Source organism: Bubalus kerabau, chromosome 20, assembly GCF_029407905.1.
Source record: "Bubalus kerabau isolate K-KA32 ecotype Philippines breed swamp buffalo chromosome 20, PCC_UOA_SB_1v2, whole genome shotgun sequence".
Classification (NCBI taxonomy): domain Eukaryota; kingdom Metazoa; phylum Chordata; class Mammalia; order Artiodactyla; family Bovidae; genus Bubalus; species Bubalus kerabau.
In genome coordinates this window covers 42,295,158-42,300,933 of record NC_073643.1, presented here as the reverse complement: position 1 = coordinate 42,300,933, position 5,776 = coordinate 42,295,158, and positions in this window count along the sequence as shown.

Here is a 5,776-nt window from a genome sequence, read left to right as displayed (position 1 = left end):
GAGATGCATGAAATTTGATATCAGTTCTTCACATTGATATTAGATAATAGATTGCAACTAGATAGACACTGGACATAAAACTGAAAATTATTGTTTTATAAAACTAGCGAGATTGAATTAAAGTGTTAAAATATGGTGAAAAATTAAAATCTGGCATATTTAAAGTGACTTGAAATATTTATATTAATGTACTCTACATTTTGCCTTTTAATTCTAACAAGTAATTCTGAATATTTTACAAGAAATGTAACTTCTTAAAAACATTCAAAAAAGAACCTTTATCATTTGTTTATAATTAATTTAGATGCTTAATGAAAATAAATTCAAATTTTACACTCTGTGAGTACAGATGCAGTTTAGTTTTTAATTCTTTAGCTCAGAAGTTGGCACATTTTTCTGTAAAGAACTGGATAGTAAACATTTTGGACTGTTGCAGTTGTTCCTTTCTGCATAGTCCCCATGTTAGAAGAATTCCAATGAAAGCACCTATTTTTTAAGTTCCTAGAGGTGTGGTTGTTCAGAATCCCCAAGGATAAAAATTAACTTTCTTATGGGACTGGGACCTTAACCTCACTCAGTCACACCATGAGAGCTGGTACAGCGGAAATTATGGAATTTTCTTAGGAACGGAAGCTTCCAAAAATATACATGTAGCTTAAGCTGGGAGAAAAGTAGATAAAAAGAATAAAATTTATTTTTTCTATTCGTTAGTAAGTGCTGTTGTGCCTGAAGATCATCAATCATACAACAGGTTAGGTGTTTCTGTTTTGTTTTCCTTTTTGTCATTTATTGTATTATTTATATTTCAAAAAAAGCTAAAAAATACCTTTTTTTATTTTTATAGCACAAAAGGTGCTATAGATTACTGTGATAGCTTTTTAATTGTTCTCCCCACATGTATTCTTGCCCCTCACTCCAATCTATTTTCCACACAGTAGTCATATTTTAAAACCAGAAGTTGGAAACTATTACTCCTCTTCTTAAAACTCTTTAGTTGTTTTCCATTACACTCAGGATAAAAGAGCATACGATGCCTTCTAAAATCTTGCTCCTCCCCCAATTCCAGCTTCACGTTTTATAGTTTAATGACTCTCTTGCACTCCTTGGCTGCTAGTCGCACACAAGGTAACACGGCAGAAAATGGGGATACTGAATGCAGGTTAGGTAAGAAGCTTCCAGTGACAAGCTGCCCTAAGCTGGCTTCCACAACAATGGCCTGAGTGAAAAGTGAGACAAAAGGATATGAGGTGGGCCTCGAGAAGTGTACAGCACATTAACTAGGTTCCTCAGATCTTTGGAGAATATGGCTAATCTGCCCTACTCCTGTGTAAATGCCCTACCAGGAATTTTCATGGAGCTATAGCTGTCCTTTGCACTGCTCCTCTTAGGTACCTTGGACCGTCTGCCCGATAAGCATTTTCAGTCAGGTCATGTGGCCCTACAGATCAAGATTAGCTGAAAGAAAAAGGATAATTAAATTATCAATCTCATGGCAGTATCAAAATCTATATATTTTTCTTAGTCACTGGCATTGATGATGTTATTTCATCCTTTGGTGATGATCAGATGTGGAATATTTCATTTAAAAATTCAGATACTGTCTATAATGAGAGCAATGATGAACTCTATTAGGCTGTCTAAACTAGTGTTGATTATAATATGTGTGTATTGCAAAGCGGTCCCTGAACACCATTTTTAATGGCAATCAGTGACTCCTTCCCCCAACAAATTAAACAAAAATGATAAGTTCCCACACAGAAGCAAATCTGCAAGATAGCACATTTCCTTCAATTCTCACAGTCATTAAGAAGTATTGTTCATGACAGTTAGAAACATATAATATTCAACCTTCCTGTTTAACAGAACCCAGCAAGGACTCAAATGCACAGTTCATTATTGTCATTATGGAAGAATTTCTGCCAACAAGTTACAGTCAGGTTATTATCATTCAATCATGTTGTTAATAGGAATAATTTCATGGTAATTGGCATGTTCTAGACAAGAGAAGAACATAAATAGCTGCTAGAATCATTAATGATTTGTGCTGACTTTCATGGTAAAAATGACAGTATATTAGTTTACCAGATGCTGGATCAAGCCATGGGCCATTAACAGGAGGGTGTTCTCGGAATGCTTTCAGAACAAATACCAGCTGGTTTATTTTCAGCTTGCAGACATAATCACATGCATCCCCTATCAGATCCACCACAATCCTGTCAGATACATCATAAATTAAAGGCTCAGGGGCTCATTATGGGCTCTTATCCTTAAAAGCAACACATTGTCCTGCCGAGTCAGAAAATATTAAATGAGCATTTAAAGAAACTGCAAAATGCATTGCCTTGAAAAAATAAGATACCCCTTAAAACTATTTACGGTACTCAAGTATTCAAAATGTCCTTCATTGTCAAATTTGCATCAATCTATATAAACAAACAAACAAATTCCTGTCCTGTCAGGAAGTCTTTCAGGCTGAGTCTCTTAGGAATGGGGTATGGGTTTAATAAACTTAATATGCTGCATTCAGAAGAACAGAGGCACTGGCATCAAAAAAAAAAAAAACCAGAAAACCTCACTCCAGTAAATTTAATGTACGCTACATTAGTAACCAGAACGACTCATATCTGCTGCACAAATACATTTATATTGAGGAAAAAAAAAAAAAAAACACAAAAACCTCCCATCTTTCCTGAATCTTCAGAATGAATTTTGGTAAAGCTTATTTAAATTCCCTTTCTGTCTTGCCTTTGTACATGGCTCCTCTCCCAATACCAAGCAAACCTACTGGAAGACAAAGGGATGTTTGCAAAACAAATCCAAAATAGATAATTTTTTTAAAAAATGGAAGAGTTCCTGTTTTCAACTGTTGATTTTCAACTGACAGTCACCATTTCTCAGGATCAGATTATCCACCTGGAAAGTGTAAGAAAACAAATCTTCCAATTAGCACTTATTGGGCAAAATGCTGAGTTTCAAAACCTTGATTGGTGGGATGGCTCCTCAGAGTGTAAAAGCGCCGTAGTAGGGCGAACCGGGGCTGCTGCTGCCCCGTATTCTATTACCACGAGTGTGCGACACGATTTCTGTAATTATCGCCTATATGTACAGTAGTTGTTAATTAGCCAGCCGCTGCCAAAGACAGGATGGCATTCTTACATCGTGATTAGGGGTTTTGTGAGCATTTTGGGGGTGGGGGACACTTTCTCACTGAAGACTCTTCCGCCTCATTCACGCTCATTCAGCTCTTTCTCGGGAAGTTAAAAGCTGCAGTGATAATCCCCTAAGTATGACTTGGAAGAGTATAAAAAGGAGCAGTGTATAAGCGATGGGATGAGGAAGCCTTTTATGTGGAAAGTCACTGAATGGGTGGCTGAGGACAGCGCCAGTGGGGAAAGAGAGGGGCAGCGGACTCGCCTTCCTACGGTGGTGAGAGAAGGGAGTATAACCAGAGCAGCTCCAATCCCTTTCATCATCAGATCATGCTGTTCCTGCCCCTTGTCTCACCTTGTTTCTCAGGGCCAGCCAACTCCTCACTGCCATTTTGCTCCCAGAGCTGGAAGAGGGGAGCAAGGCGGATTTTTGGTAGGGACCCAGTTTCTCACTGAATGCCAACTCAGCCAGCTGGCACCGAACAGGCCATGCCTTCTTCAGAGGGGGTCAGCAAAACCCAAATTAGCATGCTCCATTTTAAAAACTTGCTTTTATTTAAAGACTAATTCATGACAAACAGTGGCTCCCCCACTGAGGTCTGGCGCCCTGGGAGCTGGCACCCAACCAAACACATGCAACTAATTGCCACCCTTGGATGACACGCAACTAACAAGCTCCATTTTGAGGCTGTAGATTCACTAAGAATGTGACCCCGGAAGGCAGCAGATGCAGAAAAGCTCCTTTCATAAAACCTGTCCTAGTCTAACCGTGGCAGAAAAGCGCCTGAAAAACACTTTTGTTTCCCTGTACTGAGGATTTATCTCCACGAATGGCTGCAAACGTGGCCGACTTAGAGGAAGGGGACCAAGCATGCTGGCATCCCCATCGTGTCACTTGAGGCAGGGGCTCAGCCCCTCTCTTTGCTCAAGGATATAGGAGAAGTTACCCACTGTCTCCAAGCTCTGTATTTTCTCCCATTTGTAAATGGAAAGGATATCCAGTACTTCACCACCACCCCTCCTATACTTTCCTTTAGATCCTCAGACCTCCTTTATATAAGCAAGAACTCTGCAGCCAGTATGTCTAGGTTCAAATCCCAGCTCCACCACTGCCTACTGACTGGCAAGTAATGTAACCCATCCATGACTCAGTTTCCCCATCTATAAACTGGGATAATACTAGAACCTCTGGAGAAGGGCATGGCAACCCACTCCAGTATTCTTGCCTGGAGAATTCCATGGACAGAGGAGACTGGCAGACTGCAGTCCATTGGGCCACAAAGAGTTGGACACAACTGAGAAACTACCTAGAGCCTATTTTGTAGGTTTATTAGGAGTGTGGAGGAGTTAATGCAACCATGAGTGAAGGACAGTGTGTGGCACATTATCAGTCCTTTATGAAGGAAGCCCTCTGAGTCTGAGATAGCTCAGCCTTAGAGAGGGAAATTTCCCTTGGCATAGTCTACATTTCAAAGTGCACGTCTCCTCCATAAATTTCCCAGGATTACACCTCTAAGCCTTTGCTCACTACTCCTTCCTCTCTTCAGCTGTCCTTCCCACATTGGTCAACCCTACTTGACCAAATTTCATCTATCTTCCAAAGCCCTTCTTCAGTTTTCACCTCCACCAGGAGTCTTCCGTGCTGTTCAGTGGTGATGAATCCCTTCACTCTTGGCATACCCCCCATGGCATTTCCACAAATAAATGAGTATTTTATGTGCCTGTTATGTTTCCTCTTCCAGACTGACAGCTCCTTCAGATCACAATCTATGAGTAATTGACACATCAATGGCACCCCACTCCAGTACTCTTACCTGGAAAATCCCATGGACGGAAGAGCCTGGTGGGCTACAGTCCATGGGGTCGCAAAGAGTCAGATACGACTGAGCGACTTCACTTTCACTTTTCACTTTCATGCATTGGAGAAGGAAATGGCAACCCACCCCAGTGTTCTTGCCTGGAGAATCCCAGGGACGAGGGAGCCACCCGGCTGCCAGTGGGCTGCCGTCTTTGGGGTCGCACAGAGTCAGACACGACTGAAGCGACTTAGCAGCAGCAGCAGCAGCAGCAGCAGGTAATCAGTGAACGTTTGGTGAATAAGTAGATGTCTGTGTAAAAAGTTAGCTCTGCATAAATGAATAGCTTTACACCATGGTTATGCTTGGGCTTCCCTGATAGCTGAGCTGGTAAAGAATCCACCCACAATGCAGGAGACCCGGGTTCAATTCCTGGGTCGGGCAGATCTGCTGGAGAAGGGATAGGCTACCCCCTCCAGTATTCTTGGGCTTCCGTTGTGGCTCAGCTGGTAAAGAAGCTGCCTGCAATGCAGGAGAACTGGGTTTGATTCCTGGGTTGGGAAGATCCCCTGGAGAAGGGAAAGGCTACCCACTCCAGTATTCTGGCCTGGAGAATTCCATGGACTATGTAATTCATGAGGTCACAAAGACTTGGACACAATTGACTTTCCCTTTCACTTTCACATGGTTATGCTGGAAGCTGTAAAAGTGAAAAAGTTGCTCAGTCATGTCCAACTTTTTGGGACCCCCATGGACTATAGCCTGCCAGGCTCCTCTGTCCATGGCATTTTCTAGCAAGAATACTGGAGTGGGTTGCCATTTCCTCCTCCA